General features: G+C 48.1%; 1 long non-coding RNA gene across 1 annotated transcript in view; it reads left to right on the forward strand.

Moving 5' to 3' along the window:
* The window catches only part of LOC102998626 (uncharacterized), a 335,370-nt gene that overhangs the window by 148,928 nt on the left and 160,441 nt on the right, over positions 1–26,001 (forward strand). Inside the window, exon 4 of the long non-coding RNA XR_009009312.1 lies at positions 10,499–10,687. This is a non-coding gene — a long non-coding RNA (uncharacterized LOC102998626). The remainder of the gene's footprint in view (positions 1–10,498; positions 10,688–26,001) is intronic.

Below are 26,001 nucleotides of genomic sequence, written 5' to 3' on the forward strand. Positions count from 1 at the left end.
AGCAAGGGTTCAAGGTTTCCTGCTGCTCTCTGATTGGAATGGCTGTTTGGTTCTGTGTATTCAGGGGTCACAGGTGAGACCTGCACATGTGACTCTGTTGCTTATTGCCTGTGTGTCCTTGGACAATTTCTTTAAACTCTCTGTTCCTCAGTTTTCTCTTGTAAAAAATAAAAGGATCCTGCTCCTTCAAACAGATAAACACAAATGGATCCAAAAGTCCCTGTTTAGGATTTGGCCTGGTTTGTCCTGCCCTCACAAGCACTTGTGGGAACCGTGAGGGGAAGGAAGCGCCCTTGCCCCCCAGGTGCAGGGAGGCTGTAATGAGAAATCAGCTGCTGCATTGACTTCTGAAAACAAAACACTCCCTTATGCCGATGTACAGAGAACAGCCTCTAGCTGAGCTGAAGGGGGGATGTCAGACTCCCTGGGCAAAGACCTAGAAGCACAAGACACACAGGCTTAGAGAAGGGGGGCAGTCGGGCTTTCCTTGCAGACAGTGGATGGAGCAAAGGGGAAGTGAGTAGGGGAGACACCGTCCACACAGACAGCTGCTCAGGGATGGATGAGGGAGCTCACAGATACGGGCCCACCGGCCTCTTTAGTCTCTGTGTCCTGGGCTGATGATTAGACAGAGAAAGGAGATGGAAACCCTAGGCTCCGAGGCCGAGAAGCTGGGCTCAGATCCTCGTTACACTACTTAATGGCCATGAGGTCGGGGGCATCTTAAAACTTCCCTGTTTATAAACTAGGAAGGCCACGTGGGTCTTCGCTGATAGGATCGGTAACGTGTCTATCACAGGCTCAGCACATTTTAGTTGAAATCATTTCGAAGCCCAGCAAACCAACCTGTTGTAGAGAAAGTCACTGTGGGAGGGACGAGTTCCTGCCTTCGGGACTGTCCTCTCTTGGGGGATGACAAAGGACAGATGTGCAAACCCGGCGCGCAGAGAAGGTCGTGCAGGTGTGTGGGGGAGGCGGGCAGAAGACATCCTGGAGGAGCTGGCATGCATGAGGGAACTTTCTCGGAGGCGCAGAAGAGGCATGTGTGAGTGATTCAGGTGAGGAGGCAGAAAGGAGAGGCCCGAGTTCGCGGAGTCCAGCGCCTGGTACAGGCCTCACCGATCACCGTCTGTCCACCTGTCAGCCACGGCAGGAGGGTGGCTGGATCCAGAGGATGGGCCCGAGTTCTGCAGGGACTTTCTGCAGATGGAGAAGTGGTGGAGGGTTCTGGGGGAGCTGGTGGTTCCGGCTGACAAGGTGATGGAGTTGTGACTAAATAGAGAGGAAGACGGAAACCCACCATCAATCCACTTTCTCAGGCAGTGGAGACAGATAAACTCTCCTCCTTGATGTCAGAGATTACTTTTCCCCCCTTCACCTTTTCAGGTTCATTGAAGGTGACACCAGGTTGCCATTTTTCTTCCCTCCTGGCCCCCTTGACCCTGGACTTCCTGACTTTTCCCACAGGGGCTTCCTCCAGCTCATTTTTGCATCCATGTTCAGGGATGTGGGGTGTTATGGTGAAGAACAGCTTGTGCTGGTTAGAATCTGAAGATAGCAAAGCAGGGCGGTCTCTCCAGGGCCCCGCTCAGCCCTTAAGCCTGATGCAGTCACCCCAAAATGCCATCCCGATGTCCACACAAATCACTAGTCTGTCTTTCTTATCCCCTCCCTTGTACTTTCCTTCTTTTCATTTTCTCTGTAAGTACTGATAATTCAACTTCTACTGTAGCAAAGAGTTTACATTTTTAATATTTCCTTTATGTGTCATGTGAATGTGAGTTATGATCTGCACTGTAGTGATGAGGAACCTAGGATTCAGAGCATTTAGTGAGGATTGGAGTCAGGCTGCAAGTAACACCAAACCTCAAATAATAGCCATTATACAAAAAACATTTAAAATGAAGTTTGGAAGTAGGCAGCCCAGGGATGGTATTGTTAGGGATCCAGGCTTCTCCATTCCTGGGTGTGGCCCTTTTCCAAATGGGTCCATGATGGCAGCTAGAAACAGCGCCAGCCATTGTGTATATATTCCAGACAGCTGAAGGGAGAAATAGGCCAAGAAAGGACAAAATCTCACACACCTGCCCCTTTGGTCTCATTAGCTAGAACTTGGTCACCTGGCCACACTTAGCTTCAAGGGGACTAGACAATATTGTCTTTATTCCAAGTGGCCACGTATAAACTAAAAGCAGGAGTTTTATTATTTAGTGATGAAGTAGAGAACAGATATTGTCGGGTGGGTGACTATCAGGGTCATGCACATGTGATGCCCGTGTGTCTTGCCCAGGGTCCTAGACCAGCAAGGGAAAGAACTTAAACCTAGGTCTTTGATTTAAGGTCCAGTGCTCTTTTCAGTACATGGGGGTAGCCCAAGGGGGACCCAGCAGGCACTGACAGGACCCTAACCAAAAGATGAGCTACACTTTCTGCTCTGAAGTGCTGTCCAGTCGTTGAGATATCTAACTTATGAAATATACAATAAATGTTGTGTATCAAGAGGATATGCATTTACATACTGTGACTGCAACAAGAGATCAAAAGAAAGGACCATTTCCCCATGGGCTGGAGCTGCCAACGATGGTTCCAGGTCTGAGCTTTGGAGGCCTACTTTGAGGACTGGCTTGTTTTGTACGTAGAGGGAATGGGGGCTCTTTGATGGGGAGCTTGTTGGGGAGGTGGCTTTCTTATCTTTGGAGGACAGGATGCTCCTGATAGAAGAATTGCCGCTCAACTGATGTCTGAGCTAAAATATAAAATAAAATAAAATAAGCCTATCCTTCCGCACACATATACTCTGAAAACTCTTTACTGCAATAACAATATCGACCCACTCCTCCCCGCTATAGTAATAGTAATGGCTGACATTTACTGAGGGCTTATGTGTTCTGAGCCCTCAGTGCTCACTTGTTCTTCTCACAGTCTTCAGGAGTAGGAATTATTTTGCTTTTATTTTATAGTCAAGTAACTGAAGCACAGAGTGTTTTAGTAACTGGCCCAAGTGAGAGCTAATGTTCAGATTTAGGCACTGATTCCAGCATCTTCGTTCCACACGTGAGGCTGCACAACTTTTCCTGCAGCAGCCCTGTGTTTGGGAGCAGAAGCCTTTAAAGCTGCAGACTGAGCAATGTCCTCGCTGTAAGAGAGGGCGTTCCAGGGAACACAGGGTCACGTTTACGGGGCTGAGGGCAAAGCCCGTGTCCCGAGGGCCTGATGGTGGGAGCTCCTTTGCTGCTGGGTTGTTTTTTATTGTTATGGGTGAAATTATTGTGCCCAGGCCTTTTGGACATGATAAGTCTTCCAGTTCTAAAAACAGAAATGAGAAGGGTGAGGCCCAGAGATTTGGGTAAGTCTTTGGGTCTCCTTGGCCTTAGTCCCCGCACCCGGGTGCTGTCTGCAGTTTCCAGTTCAGTTCTGCGAAGCTCTGTGGCACTGTGCAGCATTCATGCCCTTCCTCATCCTGTCTTCCCAGTTATGAAGCTAAAACATAGACCGAGGCCCAGCTCAGGGTGGCGGCAACAGCTCCCCCTGCACGGTTCCAGGTATCACTTCCTATCTCTTCGCTCAGTAATGCTTGAGGCCTACAGCTCCCAGGGAAGCCTACACACCCACCTTCATGAGCCCCGTGCAGACAGTCTGCACCCATTCACCAAGCATTTGTTAAGCTCCTACTATGTTCCACACGTTGCATTGTGCCTGGAGACACAAAGGTGAATAAGATACTGGCCTTGGCTCCGTCGGAGTAGAGATTCTTAACCTGAGTCCCAGGAATGGTTTTTGGGGGATCGGTAGACAGCCTAAAACTGTGTGCAACATTTTGTGTATCTGCTAAGATGCTCACATTCTTCCCTAGGGAGACATTTCATAGTTTTCATCAAATTCTATAAGTTTATAATCCAGAAAAGAGTGTGAATCATTGACCAGATGGTCAAGACAGACTTCTCAACAAATATTCAGAACACAGTATCATAGCTCTATGTAGAGACATGAGTGAATTGCCATAGAATTGGGGGGCAGAACAACTCACACTTTCACCTGGGGATGGAGGTGGATCGGGCTCCCTCAGCAGGTGCTGTCATCTGGGGCTCGGGGAATAAGTGGGCCCTGGGTTCGTGGGGAGGCACGGGGAGGGCCCTACATGGTGTGAACTCAGGGGCCCAGTAGATCTGAACTGTCCTGTATGAAGAGAATGCACATCTGGATTTCGATGATGGGTATACAGGCTGGGAGGGCTTGTGAAGTGGGGATGGAGGAGGAATGTTGATTTTTGAAAGTCAATGCCTTGGATTTTCCGTTTGGGTAGGGAGGGTGGCGGTTGGGAGCAGGCAGAGGAGAGAGTCCCTGATATGTCCCTGATCTGAGTAGCAGGAGTCTGACCTCTGCAGACAGGCGGCCTGAATCTCGGAGAAGGTCAACTTCCCATCTCAGCTTCCCGTTCCTGCAAACCGGGCTTGATTTTTGATAAATAAATCATGCCATCTTCCCTTCACATCCTGCCCTAAATAAAAACATTCACGTTACCACCACTTCACAACCAGCCACTGTGGGCCCCTGACAATCAATTACCCACCGGAGATGAAATTATTGTTTAATGGCTCCTGGAATGGGCTCCCACTCTGACATTCATCACAATCAATAATGCATCAGCAGGGACAAAAGAAATTACCTGCCTCCTGCTAAGTGAAAGAGTCCATTTCTACGCGGCACAGCCCCTTCACGCCTCTCGGGCAGCCCAGCATAGGTGGGTTTGCACATCACAGAGTGGCTCCCTTGGGGAGGTGGGCAAGTACGTTCCAGGGTGGGAGTATGTCCATCGCTACCCACTCGGGCTGGGCACAGTCGGTCAGGGCTTGTGGGTGGGCCAGAGATGGGATGGCGAGCGAGCGGTGATGGCTGATCAGATTCAGAGTGAACCAGTCGCCTCTCTCCCTTCCCATCCTTTTTCAGTGGACATTGCGTCTCCATGATTTTCTATAGAGATGGACAGGAAATAATTTCCTTATAGATATTTTGTAGGCCGCTGGGTTTGGCTTCTGGTGAACCCTGGACCTGCCGCTTCCTGCAGGATGACCATAGATGAATTTTTCACCTCTTAGATCTGAGTTATTTTACCCATATAATGTACTTCATAACACTGACTGTACACACTTGTTGTGAGGATTAAATAGAAGATCATATATAATGTGCCCAACAGGAAATCCTTTCCCTTCCCACTCGTATTTGGGAAAATATTCTGTAGATGGTGTGATTCATCCTGGTATTGCCAGTGGGTGAAGTTAATTTATAAACAAGGACAGATTAAGAGAGAAATCATATTTAGATTTCAAGTCCCCAAATCTTAGGGAACTTCCATGTTATTTCATCAGCAAATAGACTGGAGACACCAATTCTATCATTAGATCAGCTCAGAGTCATTGTAACCAAACCAGAGCCCAAGATACAAAGATTTCCCTCTTTCCTTCCCTCCCTCCCTCATTGATCCACCCATTTACTTGTTCATCTATTTTTATTGGGTGCCAACTGTGGACCAGGTGTTATATTAGGCCCTGGGGATACACAGATACAGAGTCACTGCGTTTCCCTCTGAACCCTCTCACAAAGAACTTGCAGTAGAGTGTAGATAAAGAGTCCCAAGTAGTTAACCATAGAGTGTACAGTGGGTACCAAGTCTCCTTGGGTAGGCATGGAAGGCTTCCATGAGGAGGCAATGCCTGAGCTCACTCTCACCAGCGAGGCAGGCGTTTGCTGTTGCACAGGCAGGGGGGACCCGAGGGAGAGGGCGTGTGTCTTACTGCTACTTGGTCATGATTTCCCCCATCAGTTCCTTACTGTTTTTCCCAGTCTCAAGATTTCATGCTGTGCTCATGGGTAAATTAATCCAAGGTGAGCCAAGGGATTTGTCTGACTTCATTGAGAGGTTAGAGATAGAACCAGAACTGGGATTCCCTTGTCCTGATTCTCAGCCCAGGCTCTTTAACCTTTGCTGTGCCTATGAAGAGCCTTGTATGGAAGGAGCAGATTCATTCAACACACATCAGCCTTCATCAAGGTCCACAGCCTGCTGAGCCATGGTGAGGAAGGAGGTGACATAAAGATGGAAATGATCTCAAAGTGAGACATGCAGATAACTAATAGCAGTGCCATTTAGCGGGTGTTGAGAAGGGGTAAAGCGAGGTACCAGGGGTTCACAGAGGAAGAACAGTGCACTTTGCTGGTGAGGAAAAGGTGTCCTAGACAAGTTGGCATTTAAGGAGTTTGTGACCACCTAGAGGGCTGGGATAGGGAGGGTGGGAGGGAGATGCAAGAGGGAGGAGATATGGGGATGTATGTGTATGTATAGCTGATTCACTTTGTTATAAAGCAGAAACTAACACACCATTGTAAAGCAATTACACTCCAATAAAGATGTTAAAAAAAAAAAGAACAACTATCTTTGCTGGACTGCACATAGCTCGGCTCGCTGTTGCCTTGAAGTAGCCAGGAATTCTAAGGTCCCCTGATGCAGCGTTGCTCCCGTTTGTTAGCCAGCTGCCCAGCTTCTTGACGTGTGGGCTTCCTGACTGATTAAAACTGGAATCTGCTCCTTCAGCTGCACACTGAGTCCTTCTCTGTCTGTGTTTCCTTCTGAGCCCGAGTCCGGATGCTTGGCAATAGTGAAGCAACAAGGCGTGCGTGAGACCAGCACTCTCTGTCTGTGGAGGAGTGTTTTATTATGATTACAACACGCGATTCCTTACAACAGCAACCCATATTGGTCATTACGTGCTGAGAGCCATCAACTCTGTGCTCTGAAGGGTGCAACTTCATTGTCAAGAACACTTGATTGCTTGCCTCTGCTTTTATAACCTTGGCTTGCACCTTAGGCTCCATCCTAAAGATTAGTGGAGAACCCAAGAATGAGATCTTGGCAAATCCAAAAACTTGGATGAACTTCCCCCCGCAGACTCCTGTTGCCTGCGGAGATGGGCATCGGGATGACTTACCGAAGCGGCTGCAGACACCTGGGCTGGCGAGTGAGGACTGTGAACCCTGGGGCTTCCGAATGGAGAAGTCAGTGCCTGGAGAGGCGGCCGCATGCCCAAGCAGAGACTCCTGCTGTTCATCGTATTTGATGTTTCCCTGACTTCGTTTTGAATTTATTTTCCTATTGGCTAAACATCCTGAAATTCTACCACTGGACACCCATTGCTCTGGGTTCATGAGACCTCACTCTTATTATTCACTTTCTTTTCTCCTCTTTCTCTGTCCCACACTCCTTCTCTCCCTCCCTCCCTTGCTCTTTCTTAACACAAATGTAGGGGATTATTTTAGTCCTAGTCTTACAAAACTGAAATCACTTAAGTACATTTCTCTGCAACTTGTTTTTCTCTGAACCATATATCACAGAAATCCCCTCAGGTCAATCGATACAGATTGAACAAGACCACATTCTTTTTATTAGTTGAAGAATATTTTATGGTGTGAGTGTTCTTGGGGTGTTTAACCTTTTCCTGTATTGAGTGAGTTTCCACTTGTAGTCACTACAGACTCTGGTGCAGTAACCATCCTGTACGCATACTCTTTGACACTCTACTTTTGTTTCTAGGGGTAGGAGCTCTTACGTGTGATTTAGGGGGCAAAGTAGGTGTATATTTTGAATTTTAATAGATCTTGCCAGGTCATTGTAGCCGTTCATGTTCTCGCCAGCAGTGTTTGAGAGGGCCTTACCTCCAGGATTCTTACCAGGTGAAAATCTCTTTTAAAATGCACATTCTTCTGGAAAAGTGTCTAACCAGCAGTCGAAAATAACAATGTCTACAATGTGTATAATTTTTTTTGCAGTTTACAAAGTGCTTTTATCACATGTATTATCTCATTCACCCCTACAAAAGTCCTTCTGGATGGTTTTTGTATAGAAGCAGAAACTGGCTCAGAATGCAGAGCGATTTGCCCAAGACCAGGGTCAGAGAGACATCAAATCCAGAACCGATGATCGATGACGCATTCCCTTACACCAGCCCCATCTTTATATTTAAGTGTCAGTTATTTGGTCCCCAGATGCAGTGAACACAGTGCCTGTCTGTGCTCATGGCCGGGCCCCGCTACTAAGGACCTGGCTGGCATTGGACAAGTTTGCTTCACTTCCTGTGACACCAATTCCTTGTCAGTAACATTGTAGCCAAAATTCCGCCTCTGTACCCTGGTACCAAATTGAATCTTGGGGACAGTTTTGGGTGAAGTAGAAAAGAATAGCCTTATTGCCTTGCCAGGCAGAGGGGGCCACAGCTAATGCCCTCAAAACTGTGTGTCCCGACCTGGAGGGGGTCGTGAGGAGTTTTATAGTAATGGTTCAAAGAGGGCGTGGTCAGCTCGTGGACATTCTTCTGACTGGTTGGTGGGGAGGTAAGCAGGAGTCGGCATCATAAACTTTCTGGTTCCAACTGGTCTGGGGTCTCCGTGCTCGTGGGTGGCAGACAGTTAACTTCTCCCCCCTGGAGGGAGTTTCAGTATCTGCAAAACAGCTCAAGGACATTGTGATGTGCATCCCCTGAGGGGGCACCAGGACCCTGCCTCACGGCTGCACTGTGGTTTCTCCACTGCTCCTCCCTTGTCTCTGCAGCCCCTCCATTCCTAATCAGTAACTGTTTGAACCTGCCCTTTGGAACTCAGGGAAGGTCTTGGAGGCTAAATGAAGCCTATTTCCTACAAATAAGAAACAAGGGACACAGAAAGGCTTTTGTGCCCAGGAGCCCCACAGGGTCCTGCTGGGTTTCTACATGAGGGGCTGAGCTGGGTGCTCTCCAGTATCCTTCCAGCTCTAACAACAGTGGCTCAGAGGAGGGGGATGGTGCTAACAGGGATGTAGAAGCCTAAGGAAAAGGGAATTCTAAAGGGGGTGGGGAACACAGCGGCGGTGGGGGGGGGGGGTTAAGGAGGAAGGGCTTCTTTAAAATCACAGAACACTGTACGAACCACACATTTTGTGTATTGAGGATTAAAGCCACACAGTTCAAATTACGTCCAGCATAACACCCGGCCTGCTGCCCCTGACACTGGTTGTTCACCACTGGGATGATCGATGTGCAGTGTTGGCAGCAGAGCGGGTAAGGCCAGGCAGGAACTGGGGAAACTGGGATTCTTCTTTCTGCACCTTGAGGCAAATACCCAAATGATCTTGGAGCATGTGTTCCTGAAGTATTGGGGTGGCTAAAAAGTTCGTATGGAAAAACCCAAATGAACTTTTTGGCCAATTCAATACTTGTAAATTCTGGAGTTTAAAGACTTATTGTGTGCCAGGCAGACTGTTAGTAGCTTAATGTCCTTTGAGCTATCTTCCCTGGAGGATGGTCGTATTCTGTACGAGGGTTTTTCTGGCAGATTCTTTAGGTCAGATAGGCTTGATGTGCTCAACTTACCACTGAGGCGACTTTGGAAGCCTCATGTTGAGGTGGGTCTGCTGCACCCTTGGGTCTTTTTTTATACAATCCGTTGTCAATCCGGTCTTACCTGTCCTATCGATTAATTTTTTTCTGATTATACAAATAACACATAATCATTATAAAGGTATTAGTAAGCATTAACATGAGTGTAAATAGCCTTCTAGTCCTTAAAAAAGTTTTTAAAAACACACACAATGAGGTCCGGCTGTGTGTGTGTGTGTGTGTGTGTGTGTGTGTGTGTGTGTGTATAATTTTGATCCACTCCATGTTAGAACATCAGCATTTTCTCTGCCCCTCACCTGGACGAGATGTTCACTCCAGCCTTGTCCAGCAGGGGCAGGTGGAGAACTGGGAAGAGAGTTTTTCACAGATGCATGTTACTTTTCAAAGCAATGGCTTCACCCACTGTAGAAATGAGTTCCCTTAGGAACTTAGTCTCTCAGTGATCAAATGAGCAGTTCCTCCTCCCCTGAGGGAAAGCTGGGAAGAGAGCTGAGAGAAGGCGGTGGGGTTTCCTCTCCCTGAGCTGGGGCTGCAGCCTGGGGAGGAGGCCCCAAGAATTCCCTCCCCCGACACGTGTTTCCCTTACCAGCTTCAAGACGGCAATACGAGGAAATAGAGACTGTTGGGTAGAGATGCCTTGACTTGGTGTATTTCCCTATGAAAGATTTCAGGATCTGGGATGACTGGGTTAAAGATACACGTTTTAGCATTTCTGCAGATTTGTTCAATTTAACTTTAAAACTAAATGTATGTGAAAATACTTTGAAACTGAAAAGTGACATCTAAATAACACTAGGATCATTATTGCTATTAAATTGAATTTTGTTGTTTGGGGACCCGGTTTTCAGTCTGTATTTAAATATTCAGGCACATGTGAATGTAGATTAGTTTCATCTGTTTTTTCATCCGTAAAGTGAGTATGATAATAATGCCTACTTTGTGTTTTGTTTTTTTTTTTTCTTGAGGATCGGATGAAATAATGTGGACAAAAGTGCTTTGTAAACTGTAAAGTACTAATCAGATGTTAATAATAATAATATTTATTATTAAATTAGCCATCCTTCCTACCTTTCCAGAATCTGAAGCATTTTAAGCAAGTCGTCAATCCATTTCTACTGAGGAGTATTGGATGTGCCCTGGGGAGAGGAAGCTTGAGTCTGGTCACCTGGTCCACAGTGAGTCCTCGTATTGATGCTGGATGGACAGAGTGGACACGATGATGCCCCAGCCTGACACTTCATGACTCCACGGCTGTGATGCTTGGGGTAAGTGCCTACAGCTTCCTGAGCCAGATAAAACATATAACCCGGAATCCATATGGCATGTGTGTACATAAGGACCAAATAGCATAATGCTTGGCATATCATCATGGCTTACTAATAATTACTCTTAGTTGAAGGTTACCCTTAGCTCCATGATGAAAGGACAATTATCACATATTTTGGCTGAGCAAGGAGAGCAGGTTCCGACTGGCCAGTCGATGGACCTGAGGCTGCTGAAGAACGTTAAAAAACCTCTAAAAAACCCTGATACTAAGGTCTTTTTTTTTTTTAAACACTAATGGATATTATTACCTTTATCCATCATGATTCAATGGAGCAAATGCTGATTCTGGGAATTATATTAGGAGAATCTGAGCTTTTTAAAAGTTCAAAGTAGCAGGCAAAGCATCATCAGAAACTGAGTAGTTTGGGGGAAAACTCAGGCAGGGAACAGGTGTTTGACTCTGGTTTTGTCTTAGCCTCACGTGGGGTGGAGCGGAGTCTCGCCTCTTGACTTGCATGAAACTGGCTCTGAACTTGGAATTCCCCTCATAGTGCGCCCTCCTGGTTTGTTATCTTACTGGGTCTGACTCAGACTTGGGCGGGGTGGGGTTGGGCGGTGGCCGCTGTCCCAGGACTGCAGGGGGCTCCCAGGCAGAGGATTCTGTTAAGTTCAGGGGAGGGGAGTTTCGTCCAAGGTCAGGTTTCTCAGGGACAGGATGTGGAGCTCTGGGAATTGAAGCAGTGTTTCTGAGCATCGAGCGCCAGTGAAGCTGGGGTGTAGGGCTGGAGCAGGCAGCGAGGTCAAACCCGCAGAATGAGGAGAGAGAAAAGGAGGCAGATGGGAATCACGCGGCGCCCGTGTTTAGCTGTAATCTAACATGACTTTCCCCTCTGTCGGCGAAGGGGGGCACGTGATGTTAACATTCATTATCATGTCATATTCGATTGACTGCCAGGATTTATTATACTTTCTGCTGTTACACCCGGAATACTGACGAAACCTATTCCCTTGCCCAAGGAAGGCCTCTGCTTTCTAATCTTCACAGAATAACAGGGAGGTGGAAGGCCATCAATACCAGAGTAATGAATGTCAGAGTGAGGCCAGACCAGCGGCACCTTAATTCCAGAAGCAGCAGGAAAGGGAGGGAAGAGGGGCTAGAGGGACGCGAGCCTGCCTCTGGAACGTGAAGCACAGAGCTGGGCTGGCGGCTCACTATCCAGGGGCAGCCGAGGGGTGGCTCCCTGTGGGTGTGTCAGTGTCGACAACTAGCGTGTGTCTTCGTACAGTCGTCCAGGAGGAGCTGCGGACCACAGTGCGGGGAGCAGGAGAAGCCTTTCCCACCACGAAGACAATCCAGCATTTTGCCTAAGTTACTTAATCACCCCCAGAACTGTTTACTGAGGATCCCCTAGGGACCAGGCACTGTACTAAGCTTCTAGGGGTCCAGGAACAGACAGATGACCTAACGGCTACTGGACAAGGTTGTAAGTTCGGTCATAGAGTTTCACTGGGTCACTTGAATATTTACTAAAGCTATTTGTTTAAGACACTGAGCTAGATGCTAGAAATATGAAGATAAATAAAACAGGATCTGTGTGGTCTGGGACTTCACGGAGAGTGCTGGGGGAGTCCAGGGCAGGGAGACCTAGCACCTAGGTCTGTGCTAGACTCTGTCTGAGGCGGGAGGAGAGGCACAGCGCTGACCAGAGGGCAGCCGGTAGCCAGTAGCCAAGCAGATGCGGGGCAGCAAGGGTTCCTGGAGAGGGACCGTGTGTGAAAAGGCTCAGAGCCAGGAAGAGAGCGTCTGGTTGAGGAACTTGCGCAAGCACGGGGTGCGCTGGAGCGCAGGGAGCTGTGAGGGGAGGTGGCAGGGAAGCCACCAGCCCTACCCCGCAAAGTGCCATCAGAGGAGCCTTACGTCCTCGGGGAGGTCACTCTTCCAGGCTGCATTTGCCTTCCAGCATTCCATTGCCCCCTGTTCAGGGCTCCTTTTCCCATTTCTCCCTCACCTCCTCTCCACCTCATCTCCCTTCTCTCCACCTTATCTGTCTACCTCACTTCTACCTTCTCCACCCTATTCCCTCTCCCCCTTATCCTAACTTACATCTCCAGCAGCATTTTTGTCTGAGTTAGGTATTAGGTGACAATGGCTGATGAGCCCAAGGGACTTACTTTTCAATGGAGATTCCTAAACTTTGGACAACTTCGCCTTCAGACCCCTGAGGCCTGGGTGGGATGTGTATGGGGGGGGAGTGAGCAGAGGCAGTCAATTTTCCCTGCACCTCTCAAATTATACTACCTGTTCCTAAAACTCATCGGCTTAGGGGAGGGGAGGAAGGAGAAAGTGATTTCTGGGTGCCCTGAATTCAGGTAAAGGTGTGATTTCTTTAGTCAGACTGTTAAAAGGCCAGGGCTATGTCCAGGCCTGAATCCTGAAGGATGGAACTCAAGCATGGGTTCTGTTTTTTTTATTTGGATAGAGAAAATTCCAGAGAGGTTTTGCTTCTCACATTTATCTTAGCCCTGAAGAACATCACCAGGATGGGGGGGGGGGCAGAAACTCAATGTTTTAAATTCTGAAGAAAGAGCTCTCATATGGAAAGCTGGGGTTTTATTTATCCTAGAATGATTTTGATTTGCTGGAGCCCTCGGGTGGGTCAACTGAGGTAACGTTATCTTACCAGTTTTCTGTAAACCAAAGGATACATTTGCATCTTTGTTTGTACAAATTAAAATAATCATTTACATACACATTTGCATAATGTAAGAACTCTGTGTACATAAGATTAAATTAATTAGTAGCTCTGATAGGTACTTTGTATCTAAAAGCACCGACAGCATGATCTGGTGGAAAGAGCTCAGGTTCTGAAGCCTTTGAGGCAGAATCGGGTCCAAATCCTTCATCTACCACTTACTGGCCGTGTGGCTTCTCTTTGAGTCTCAGTTTCTTCGTGTATAAAAATAGGTAAAATAAGCTCAACCTCACCTACCTATTGTTTAAGGCCCAGATAATTGAATAATGGATACAGTAAGTCCCCAGCGCAATGCCTGGTACAAGGAGGGTGTGGGATGTAAGTCTGTTCTTTTGACAACTCAGGATTGTGGCCCAAACTGAGAAGCTCCTGAAGAGCAGTCTGGCAGGTGCCTCTCTGTGTTTTCTCTAAAGAAAGGGAGGGTGAGCCGCCGGACGGTTGTGAGATGAAAACAAAGATAAGCTGAGCTGGGCGCACGGCCGACTGTCCCAGCGTTCAGGGACCATCATGTTTCCCGGGTCTCACCGCGCTTCTTAACCAGCGTGATTGCACGCTCAGAGGGGGGTCTGCACGTGTTGGGAACGCCATTCCTCGGCCCCGCTGTCCCTCCTTTATGCTCACGTGGAGAAGTCCAGCCCTCGGCTTACCTGTGTGCGGACCGTGATGGGAGCAGGGGCAGGTGGCTGGAGGAAAAGACCCCTCACCGCGTCGTGTTAGCTGGAGTCAGTCGCTGAGACGTAGATGCCGAGCTGGAGCTTGAGGTGGGTGGGCGGGGCTGACCCCTCTGAAGGATGCAGCTGGGGAGGGAGGGGTCGACAAGGAAAACTTGCAGAATGTGAGGGGTCTGCCACCTGTGACAGAGTAAGGAGAGCCCGAGATCGTGCTGCAATTCTGAGAAAGTCTCGGCCAACGCAGTGGGGAGCCGTGGGGCGAAGGCAGCCAGTGGAGCCGTCCCACGAGGGGAACCCCCCCCTCAGCCACGGGCTGGGCGCTGCCAGGCAGAGCGTGGCTTTGGCTCAGATGTCCTGTCCGATCCTGAAGGCCCTGCACTGGGGAGCCTGTCGGGTAGCTGCCCTCCGCCAGCCGCTGCAGATTCTCTCTTGAAACGGAGCCGGAGGGACACACCCCCCTGGCTCCTGCACAGGCCGCTACGGGTGTTCCTTTAAATGAAGACCAGAAACAGCCAATGGGTCTTTAGCGCCACCGGCCAGCACGACCACGTGGCCTTTGTCAGTTCACTCCCCCCGGCGGAGCGCTTCACACCTTCATTGCTCGCCTCAAAGTTCTGAAGCTCTCCTGCTCTCAGAAACTTTCTGTCCTTTATTTCCCTGAGGGACCACCAGGGGTAACCCAGCACCGAGAGCCTATCACGATTTCTGCGCCTGTACCCACGCGCTGTGCCTTCTTGCCCGTTAGAGGCTGTGCCCTCCAGTCTACAGCCCACCCCTCCACCTGTGTGCCACGTGCCCTCCACTTGGACGCTCGGGACCCTCTCTCCGCACCTCTTACCCCTCAGCAGAGGGCTGTCCATTTAGCATCTCACTCCTGCACGCCTCCGAGTGACACTCCTGGAGATGCTTGTCCGTGTCCTTCATTTCCATTTTCCGCTTCCACATTTTTCTGGATCTCAATCCAATGCAGATTCTGTTCTGTCCACACACTGGTGAGGTTGCTTGGTCCAGGGGGCGTCACTTTCCATCACTTCTCGTCCGCATCTTCCGGTTCCCCTGCTCCCCTTCTTGGAAAGCCTTCGTCACGTGGTTTCAGAGGCACTGTGCCCTTGGTTTCCTCCTCCTCACGGTCACCCCTCAGTGTCCATTCCTCGTTTCTCCTAATCTCTACTGTCTCGTAAACTGAAAAGCTGCAGGACTCAGTTTTCACACCTCTGTCCGGTCTAAATGTACTGCCTAAGCCATCTCGTCTCCTTCATGGCTTTGAACAACAGCTGTTCACAGGCACCTTCTACCTCCGGCCCTGCCCTCCTCGTTTACCTCCAGACTGGTGTGTCCAGCCGTCTCCACTTGGATATCGAATAGATATTTGAGAGTCAACAGGTGCAAAACAGAATCCTTGGTTCCCGCCCCTCCTCCAAAACTCCTCCTCTCATCTTTATCCAGGAATTCAGACCGAAATTCTTGCTGTCATCCTCGATGACTCTTTTCACACCCCGCATCCAAACTATCAACACACTCTCCAGGCTGGACCTTTGAAACACATCCTGGATGTGGTTACTTTTTAATTCCTCCAGCTCCAGCCTCTACTCCCAGCTCATAGCGCCTCTCCCTGCACAGCCAGGATGACCACCAACTAACCTCCTGCTGCCACTCACTGCCCTGGGCTCTGGTCTCCACATAGCTAGTGGTCAGACCATTCCCCAGCTAACAAGCTCCCCAGGGCTTCTGCCCCACTAAACCCTCAAGCTTCAAACTGCCCTTAAACCTAGTGGCTTAAAGCAGTGTTATGGACTGAATGTGTCTCCCAAAATTCACATGTTGAAACCCTACCCCCCAATGTAATGCATTAGGAAGCGGGGCCTTTGGGAGGTAATTAGGATTAGATGATGTCATGAGGGTGGAGCTTCATGATGGGATTAGTGCCCTTATAAGAGTCACCAGAGGGCTTCCCTGGTGGCACAGTGGTTAAGAATCCGCCTGCCAATGCAGGGGACACAGGATCGATCCCTGGTCCGGGAAGATTCCACATGCCGCGGAGCAACTAAGCCCATGCACCACAACTACTGAGCCTGCGCTCTAGAGCCTGCGAGCCACAACTACTGAAGCCTGTGTGCCTAGAGCCCGTGCTCTGCAACAAGAGAAGCCATCGCAGTGAGAAACCTGCACACTGCAATGAAGAGTAGCCCCCGCTGGCCGCAACTAGAGAAAGCCTGCGTGCAGCAATGAAGACTCAATGCAGCCAAAAATAAATAAATTTTTTTTTAAATAAATTTATTTATTTGTTTTAGCTGTGTTGGGTCTTCATTTCTGTGCGAGGGCTTTCTCTAGTTGCGGCAAGCGGGGGTCACTCTTCATCGCGGTGCACGGGCCTCTCTTGTTGCGGAGCACAGGCTCCAGACGCGCAGGCTCAGTAATTGTGGCTCACGGGCCCAGTTGTTCCGTGGCATGTGGGATCTTCCCAGACCAGGGCTCGAACCCGTGTCCCCTGCATTGGCAGGCAGACTCTCAACCACTGCGCCACCAGGGAAGCCCCAAAAATAAATAAATTTAAAAAAAAAAAGAAAGAGTCATCAGAGAACTTGCTTCCTCTCTCTGCCCTCCACTGTGGGAAGGTCCCAGGGGAAGTCGTCAGCCTGCACTCCAGAAGAGGCTCTCACCAGAGCCAGAGCACACTGGCACTCTGATCTTGGACTTCCAGCCTCCAGAACTGTGAGGAATACATTTCTCTTGTTTATAAACCACCCAGTTGAGCGGATAAGACAAGCAGCAACTACTTTTATTATGTCTCATGATTCTGTGGGTCAGGAATCCAGGCAGGCCTGAGTTAGGTGATGCTTCCCTTCTACACGGCATCAACTGGGGTCACTCAGTAGGATTCAGCTTGTGGCTGGTCTGGTGTAGAGAGTCCAAGATGACTTTACTCTCATGCCTGGCACCTTGGCAGGAGGATTGAAAGGCTGAGCTCCACTGGACCCAGTTGGGCCCCCCTTCCTCACCATGTAGCCCAAGGCCTCTCCACATTATCTCTCCAGCAGCACCTCTACATGGTAGCTAAGGGCTCCCAGAGACCAGAATAGGAGATGGAAATTCTCCGAAGCCCAGGTCCAGAGCTGGCCCAGCATCACTTGTCTATGAGGCAAAGCCGTCACAGGCCAGCCCAGATCCCTGGGGAGGAGAAACACACCTCTCCTGTCAATGGGAGTGGGAGCAAAGCATTTATGGCCACTTTGAAACCACCACACTAAAAGTATAATTAGGCTTCTATTTTACAGAGTACAATGCCCTACATGATCTGTCTCTGGCTACCATTCCTACCTCATTTTCTCTGCTGATTTTATCACAGTCATTCCAGCGTCCTTGCTGTTCCTGGAATATTTTTCTGATTCAACATTTGCACTTACTGGAATCCCCCAAACATTCATGCCCATCTCTCGTTCTCCGTTCAGGCATCTGCTCAAAGGCTACAACTCAGAGAGACATTCTCTCAGCTGGCCCAGCCTCTCTTCCTGTGACCCACACAGTTACCCTTCATCCCCCTGGTCATCCCCTGGACTTCTGTTCCCTGTGGTTTGCTTACTCTTTGTTTTTCCCCTGGAATGGGATGTTTCCTGTTTTGCTACCACTGAATCTCCAGCCCCTAGAAGAGTGAAGGACACTTAGAAGGCCCTCAGAAAACGTTTGTTAAATGCTGGAGAAACCAAGTAACTCCTGTGTCTTCAAGAAGCTTAGCAGTGATGTGGGGAGACCAGGCAGCAACACGGTTGTCCTCCCAAGCGCCTCGTTAGAAATCGCTGGACTTGACTTGCATTTATTTCCTATAATTGTGTGTGGGAACCAAAGGAAAGGAAAGTCCCAAATGCAGTGATAGAAGAGAGGTCCCTGACCTTCCTTGCAATCACTGAAGCTGGCAGCCTCTGGTGTTTTCTGTTTGGCTCCGGTACGTCAGTATAATCGAAGCCTGTGTGTGATGGGCGGGTGGTCCGGCGTTTGCAGATGCTCTTGTCTTGCAGTGGTGGTGTGTGGGCGGGGGTGGAATGTTCACTCAGAGTGAACGCTTCTTCCTGAGACTTCTAGGATGAAAATGAGTGTAAGGCACCATGACTTTGCCAGTAGATTGTTTTCTTCGTCCTTAAATTCCCAGCACAGAGCTGAGTGCCAGTCACAAAATAGGCACTCAGTAAATATTAGTAAAATAATGAATTCTATTGGGGATTATGTAAGTGGCTCCTGTTGGATTCGAATGTGACTTGGTGCTACTGACCAGAACCCTGGCCAACTCTGAGTAGCACTTACAGGGCCGAGGCTGGCGGCAAAAGTGTAACGGGGTGCTGTGGACAAGTCTCCTGGCCTGGCCTGCCTGTGCCTCTGTAAGACTCAAGACCGCCGTGGCAGAAAGCGACAGAGACCCACCATGAGCTACCTAAACAAAGTGGCCTCCACGATGGAGGGACCCTGGGGTATCTTGTGGAATCCATGGAGTTGGAGTACCAAGGCAGGGCTGGGAAGTCCAAGGTGGCAGCTGGGTCTCAGGAGGGAACAGAGCTGGTGCTTGAAATGCTGGCAGGACACTCCTTATCCTGTGCTCAGGTTTTCCTGCTGTGTGTTGGCAACTTTATTTCACACTGGGTACCAGGTTTCCACTTATGGCAAAAAAACATGCCCACCTACAACATTCCAGATGTATGGTTTTGGTGAGAAGAGGGAAGGTCATAGGACTCGATCATAGACTGAACATCAGTAGATGAGTAGGAGGGACCCGTTGGTCCAGCTGTTATAGGTGTTGCACCCTGAGAAAATCAACTGTGGTCAGAAGGTGCAGTCAGGTAAGAACACAATAGGTCACGTGACCTGGAAGACTTGGGGGGATAAGAAGATGGTTCTCAAAGAAGGGCTGAACCCTGCTGAGTGGACAGTCACGTAGCTGCCGCGTCCACCTTCTGGGTGATGCTGATGCATGTGTCCCCACTCTGAGGGACGGATGTAGCTGTGTTCTCTTCCACATGGTCACATCTTCCATCTACAGGTGATTGTGCCTTGGCCCCGAGGCCAACCCGTCCATATGCTCCATACGTTATGCACTAGCCCGAGTGGAAACACTGGGCCTGAGTAGATTATTTCCTAGGAAACGTGGAGTTGGGAAATGTGGAGATTGAAGGAGTTAGCACAGGAGCAGAAGCCGACAGGCTGTATTGGGAGACGACACAGCATAGATTTGGATTCAACAGCCAAAGCCACACGGTGCTCCAAGTTATCAGGAGGAAAAGCCAGTTGTAAGCAAAGGAAGATGCTCAGAGACGTATGTTTGGAGCTGAGACACAGGCAGAAACTGATGGCCGTGACAGAGGTGGAGGTGGGGTGGGGAGAGATGTGACCCCCCCCCCCAGAGAAGGACTAATAGCTGATTCTTAGTGACTGCTGGACTCCTGTTACCATTCTAGTTTCAGTCTCAGGCTACCTGTAAGGTTGGCGTAAACTCTTTTATATAAGGAAGCTCGAGAAGGTCTCTGTTCCTTGAACGAGAGAAGTTTGAAGGAAAACTTTGTCCTTATGGTTTCCTGTCCCCCTGTCCTCGGTTGTGTGCTCTGCCCCCCTGCTCAGGCCAGTTCTGGAGAACAGATTAGGAAATTAAAGGACTGCTTATTCATGGTGAAAGTAAGGAAGAGGAAGAGGATTCTCCCAGGTAAAAGATGAGGAAACTGGGGTCATATAGTTAGACATCTGGCTGGAGGTTAGACAGTGGGTGACAGATTCCAAACCAGGCCCAACACCTTTCATTCCATCACAATGGCCTCACCTTCCTTTACTTACACCAAAGCTGATATGGTCCCAGGACAATCCAGTAGAATAACATTTACAAGAAAAACTCTACAGAGAAAGTGAATTTTACTTTGGCACCACTAAACAGCATCCTGCATTATGTTTAAATTCACCTGTTATGTCTTTCTCTCTCTCTCTCTCTCTCTCTCTCTCCCTCTCTCTTTCTCTCTCTCTCACACACACACACAGCTGAAGAAGAGAAAGAAGCACACAGTTCTACATTAAATCATTGTTCTCCTCTGAAAAAATGAAGATAAATACTTTTCCACTGTGATTGATTGACTAGCTTTAATTAATACTACTGGGAATATGATTTTTTAAAATTACCTTAACTAAATTTTAACATTTAATTTAACTTGAACAATCATTGCTTCATTAATACCTGTAGTGGTTTGAATGGTGGCCCCCCCCAAAGGATATGTCCACATTCTAACCCTTAGAACACGTGAGTGTGAACTTACTGGGAAAAAGGATTTTTGCAATTAATGTAATTAATTTGAGGGTTTTGAGATGAGATCATCTGGATTAGCTGGGAGGAACCTAAATCCAAAGGCAAGTTTCTTTATAGGAGACAGAAAGGGACACAGAGGGGAGGAGGTCATGTGAACACAGAGGCAGAACTTGGAGTGATGTGACCACAAGCCACGGAACACCTGGCACCTCCTGGAAGAGGCTGGGAAGGGCTCTCCCTGAGAGCCCTCTTGGGGAGCTTGGCCCTGTTGCATCTGAATTTTGGACTTCTGAGCTTCAGAACTGTGAGAGAATAAATGTCTGTTTTTTAAGCCATTTTGTGCTAATTTGTTACTGCAGCCACGGCCTCCTAAAACCATATGCTTCCTTTTTCTTTTAAGAATATTTTTACTTTCTTTTGCCTCTGTTTCCTCAAGCTAATTCATAATACTTGCTTTGTGATCTGGTCATGGTTTTATGAGCATTTATTGAGTATTTACTACGTTTCAGGCACAACGTCAAGAGTTTTAGAGGAATATCCTCTTTTTTTTTTTTTTTTTTTTTTTGGCCATGCCACGCGGCATGCAGGATCTTAGTTCCCTGACCAGGGGTCGAGGCTGTGCCCCCCGCAGTGGAAGCACAGAGTCCTAACCACTGAATCATCAGGGAAGTCCTCAGAATATCCTCTTTTAACTTTACTACAAACATATGAGCTTATAACATTATTCTCCTCCTTTTATGTGCAGGAAACCTTAGTTAGAGAAGTTAAATTATTTATTAATGAAAAAAAACTGGAAAGTGAAAAGATGAGGATTTGAACCCAGGCCATCAGAGTCACGAGCCCACAAGTTGTACCCTGCAGGGTTCAGTTTTGAATCTAAAGACCTGCTCTAGCTGCTTTAAGGCTTTAAAGACTAGACATTTCAGAAAATCGAAGTCTGCCTCTTTGGCTGGTCAACTGCCTGAACAAATCTATATGGTGTTATCTCTTACCTGTCCATTGCATCCAGGTGCCTCCCTTGCTAAGAAAGAGCTACCTTCCTCCATGCACCTTCTCTCTGCCACTCAGCTCATTTTCAGCTCACGTCTGTGTCTCGTGCCTTCCCTCCAGTCTGAAATGACATGAGAGGTAAACAGTTCCAATGTGACACGCCCTGACGTCTCTTTCCAGTGAAATTAAGGTCATCCTATAGGGACCAGTTTTCTAATCTCTCTGCAGTGTCCCTCCTCTCAACAGACATTAAATTATTATTACTTTTTTGCATATGATGCTAGAAATCATCCTTTAGATTCTTCAGTGAAACACCACTGGCGATTGTATCAGAGGGTTAGGGCTAAGCTCGTTCTTTCTCTCTAAAACATTTAAACATTAAATCTACTGAACATTTAAAATGGAAATCCATAAAAGAGGGGATATATGTATATGTATAGCTGATTCACTTTGCCGTACAGTATAAACTAACACAATACTGTAAAGCAACTATACTCCAGTAAAAATTTTTTTAAAAATGGAATTTGAGTAAAGGGAAACATTTTTCGAGCACGCTTACACAGTAGTTTTCTTCCTTCAAACTTGGCTGGTTAGGAGGAATCCTTAACTGATTGTTTTCTTGGCATAAGCCAATATTTCTCTAAGTTGATAGGAAACTGAACAGAGCAATGAAATGTTACCAGCCCTTGCCCTTCCCCGGAACTCTACAAGGTTTGTTCATATGCGTGTGCTCTCTAGGGGGCCCCTGGCTGTCCTTGTCACCAACAGTCCCATTTCTGCCAACGCCCTCACAAGTGATATGAAGGATATTTGAAGACAACCTAACAATCTCCTGAAACACTGAGGAAGCAGGAGAGAAAAGTATGCATCATGGGTACCATTAGCTTTAAATTAAAAACACTACTCCCGGGGCTTCCCTGGTGGCGCAGTGGTTGAGAGTCCGCCTGCCAATGCAGAGGACACGGGTTCGAGCCCTGGTCTGGGAAGATCCCACATGCTGCGGAGCAACTAGGCCCGTGAGCCACAATTACTGAGCCTGCGCATCTGGAGCCTGTGCTCCGCAACAAGAGAGACCACGACAGTGAGAGGCCCGCGCACCGCGATGAAGAGTGGCCCCCGCTTGCCACAACTGGAGAAAGCCCTCGCACAGAAACGAAGACCCAACACAGCCAAAAATAAAATAAATAAATAAATAATTAAAAAAACAAACAAACAAACAAACCACTACTCCCTCTCCCATCACACACACACACACACGCGTGCGCACATACACATAACACACACACCCAGCCACCAGAATTTTTTAGAAAAAGAAGTACATGCCTAGTCAGGATTATTTATGTAAACGCTTTAAAGAATGGGCCTAAAGATATTTTTCTTCTTAGCAGCCTTTTGAGCAGCTTCTATCTTTTTCATCTGTTTTCATCTAAGCTGTACTTCAGTGCCTTTTAACCGTATAGTTTTATGTGTCACCACTGATGCTAGTCGCCAGATACATACAGCAGAGAGCTGGCATAGATCTTCTTTATGGGCGATATATATACAAAGTGGCTTTCACATTTGTACACGTGCTCCATATCTTTGGAACCTGAAGCTGACAGGAGAAATAATAAACCAACTTTGTAAAGTAGCATATTCCCAATAGTTTAAGGCACTGAAGAAATCTTAACAACCCTCTTTATTATGATGTATTGACAGCATTCGTTCAGCGGCAAACATTTATTTTGTGGCTCCCAAGTTCTAGGCACTCTGCTAGGCATAGTGGATGCCTCCATGACTAAAATATGGGCCGTGCTTGAGACTTTTAAGGCCTTGAAAGGCAGGCCTGGGTATACGTGAACTGAAACAAAACAATGCGATAATTTAGAGTGTCTTGGGAGCGCATAGGAGAGAGCAAGCGACATTTTCCAGGAGTAGGGTCAGCAGAAGCTTCAGAGCACGACCAAATTCAGTGGCTTCCTGAGACCAAAGAGTTAATGGAGGTATATTCAGTGCAGAAAATAGCATTTACTCTACCTGAAAAAATAGGACAGTAAGTGGATGACAAATTGCTGCCGTGTTTATTTCTTCCTTAAGAAATGGACATATTACAAGCCACTGTGAACCTTTTTTCTTGCTCACCGAGGTCTGCCCTTAGCTCATGTGGGAGAAGAAAATAATGAGAAATGATAACTGCCTTCAAATATTGAAGGTGCTGTCTGGTGGAGAAAGCATAACACTGGCTCAGAGTTACTCCAGAGGGTCATGGCCGGGCCCCCAAGACAACAGTTAGAAGGAGGGAGATTTTAGCTTCCTGTGAAAAAGAGAGCTGCCTCGTGGACCTTGGCTGCCTTGTGGGGCAGTGAGTTCCCCATCACCAGCAGGGTTCAAGCAGAGGTAGAGGATCGTGTCTGGAGGAATAAGGAGGCTCAGCTTTCTTCTACTCCAGCGGGTTCTTCCCTGGGTACGTTCATTTGTGTTGAATTAGGGAGCAGAAGAAGGTTTGGGGGAAACGGTGGGGTTTAGGACAAGATCTCCAAGTGGAATAATTCCGCCTGTGATCCAGTCAAACTTCTTCACACCTCTGGAGGGAAAGAGGCCTGGATATTATCATCCCAGCTCCATAGAGGAGGAAGGCCTCCAAAACTCAGCGAGGATAGCACCTACCTGCCACTAAGGGAGGTGTGGGAGGCTTATCTCATTAGGAGATGGTGGGGCTCACAGAAGCTCGGAAGAAAGGAAAGCAGAAGGGCAACGAGCTGTTTATTTATAAAGAGAGATTCCACATCCAGTGCCTGCAGGGGATTTAGTGCCGCGCTTCGAGTGAATAAATCCCTCCAGTGTCAGAGACATAAGACGTTGTCAAGCTGCCTCTGAGACAATGTGATCATAAAGTCTTAGAACTGAAATACCTCCAGTCACCTTGGTAAGAAAATAATCCTCTCTCAAGTGATGCTTTCAAATGTAATGGAGTCACTCCCTATCCAGTAAGTGAACTGCGGAGGCGTGCTGTGGCCGACACGGGCCCTGGGAACGGGGCTGCAGGGCAGAGCGAGGATGCTGCTTTCTCTCGCACTCCGAGTCCTCCCCAGGCGGACCCCAATCTGCTTTTATAGTCCCATTTCCCATGACTGTCCTCCCCGAAGCATGTGCCTCATCTAAGTGGTCTCCTCCACCTGCCCAGCAAGGCCATGGTGAAGAGTTCCAGCTGGCAGAACAGCCAGGGCTGGGCAGGGAGCACTCCATCTCTTGAACGTGGCTTTGGATGAACAGGCAGGATAAAATGAAGGCCAGGCTGCGTTTGTTTTGATAGCCAGAGTTGGAGCCGATGATCATAAATGCATCTGGCCAGGTGACCAGGGGGTAGGAGCCTTGTAGGAATGCCCCAGCCCCACAGCCCGCTCCTGGCCATGTCACAGCTGAGTCCATGTGGGTATGGAGAACGGGACAGGGGGACCGTGGTGCAGTCTGAGGTCAGGAAAGGAGTCTCGGGGGCAAGAGATGGGGTATCAGCCAGCCTGGGGTCCACAGCAGTCATGCGACTTAACCCCAGAGAGAGGAGTTTCCCTGAAAGAGCCTTGCAACCAAATGCCGTTTCAACGTGGCATCGACCTAGAGAGAACTCAGTCTCATTAAGACAACATTCTGTGCGGAGGTGAAGGGCCCATCTGTTCCTGCCGCGTCTGTGGGCCTGGATCTTGATGCCAGTCGTCAGGAAGGATCTGACCTCACGGACCTGGCAGTTCTATATAACAATAGCCAGAGAGATTCTTTAACGTGGAGCTTTGTGAAGGTGACAAAAGGATTTAAGTGTGACAGAACTCACAACATGTAATGAGAACTACCTACAGTTCATTTTACACTGCAGTAGAGAGCAAGGGAAGAGCAGAGTTTCAGCTTCTTTTCACTAAGGGATTGATGATAATCCTTACTGTGGTTTAACCCATTTGGTTTTGATACAATCTGGATCCCTCTTGACTATTTCCCATATTGACCTTAACTCACAATATCTATGCTAGTGTAAATATTCCTCGCTAAAGGAGTTTGCCAATGCGCTTGTTCCAAAGGGCAGTTTTTAAGGCCTGAGTCATTATTAGCTGAGTTCTATGGAAAGCTGAACTTCCGCCAGTATGTTCCTCAAATAGCTGGTTGTGCTGACATGTCTCTGAGGTCCTCTAACCTGGGCACCCTTTGGCCGCTACCTGAGATGGATGAGGCTGGGTCGATAGACAAGAACCAGACCAGAAACAGCCTGCCAGACCATGTTGAAGACCTAGCCTTGAGCTTTATACTGTGGGCTGTGGGAGTCATTGAAGGCTATTAAGCAGGGCAGTAGATGAATCTGGAAGCAGAACATTGAGAGTGGATGCAGAGAAATGAAATCCTAGTAACCTATGGGCTTGTCATCTGATTTATTTCTCTTGCGTCTGGACCCATTTTGTATATGCTCCAATAGGCAGATCATCTCCCAGGCAGAGCAGGATGCTGGTAGTGAAATGCCAATTGCTCCCACAGTACATGGACATAAGGAAAAGATTTTCAAGTACTTGAATTTGGAAGTTCAGAGTAGAAATGAATGAGAAAAAGATTTTGAGGATAGAGGGGTACTTGGTGATGGGAATGGAATTAACTTTATCTTTGGAAGGTTG

Source organism: Balaenoptera acutorostrata, chromosome 9 (assembly GCF_949987535.1).
Source record: "Balaenoptera acutorostrata chromosome 9, mBalAcu1.1, whole genome shotgun sequence".
In the NCBI taxonomy this organism is placed as follows: domain Eukaryota; kingdom Metazoa; phylum Chordata; class Mammalia; order Artiodactyla; family Balaenopteridae; genus Balaenoptera; species Balaenoptera acutorostrata.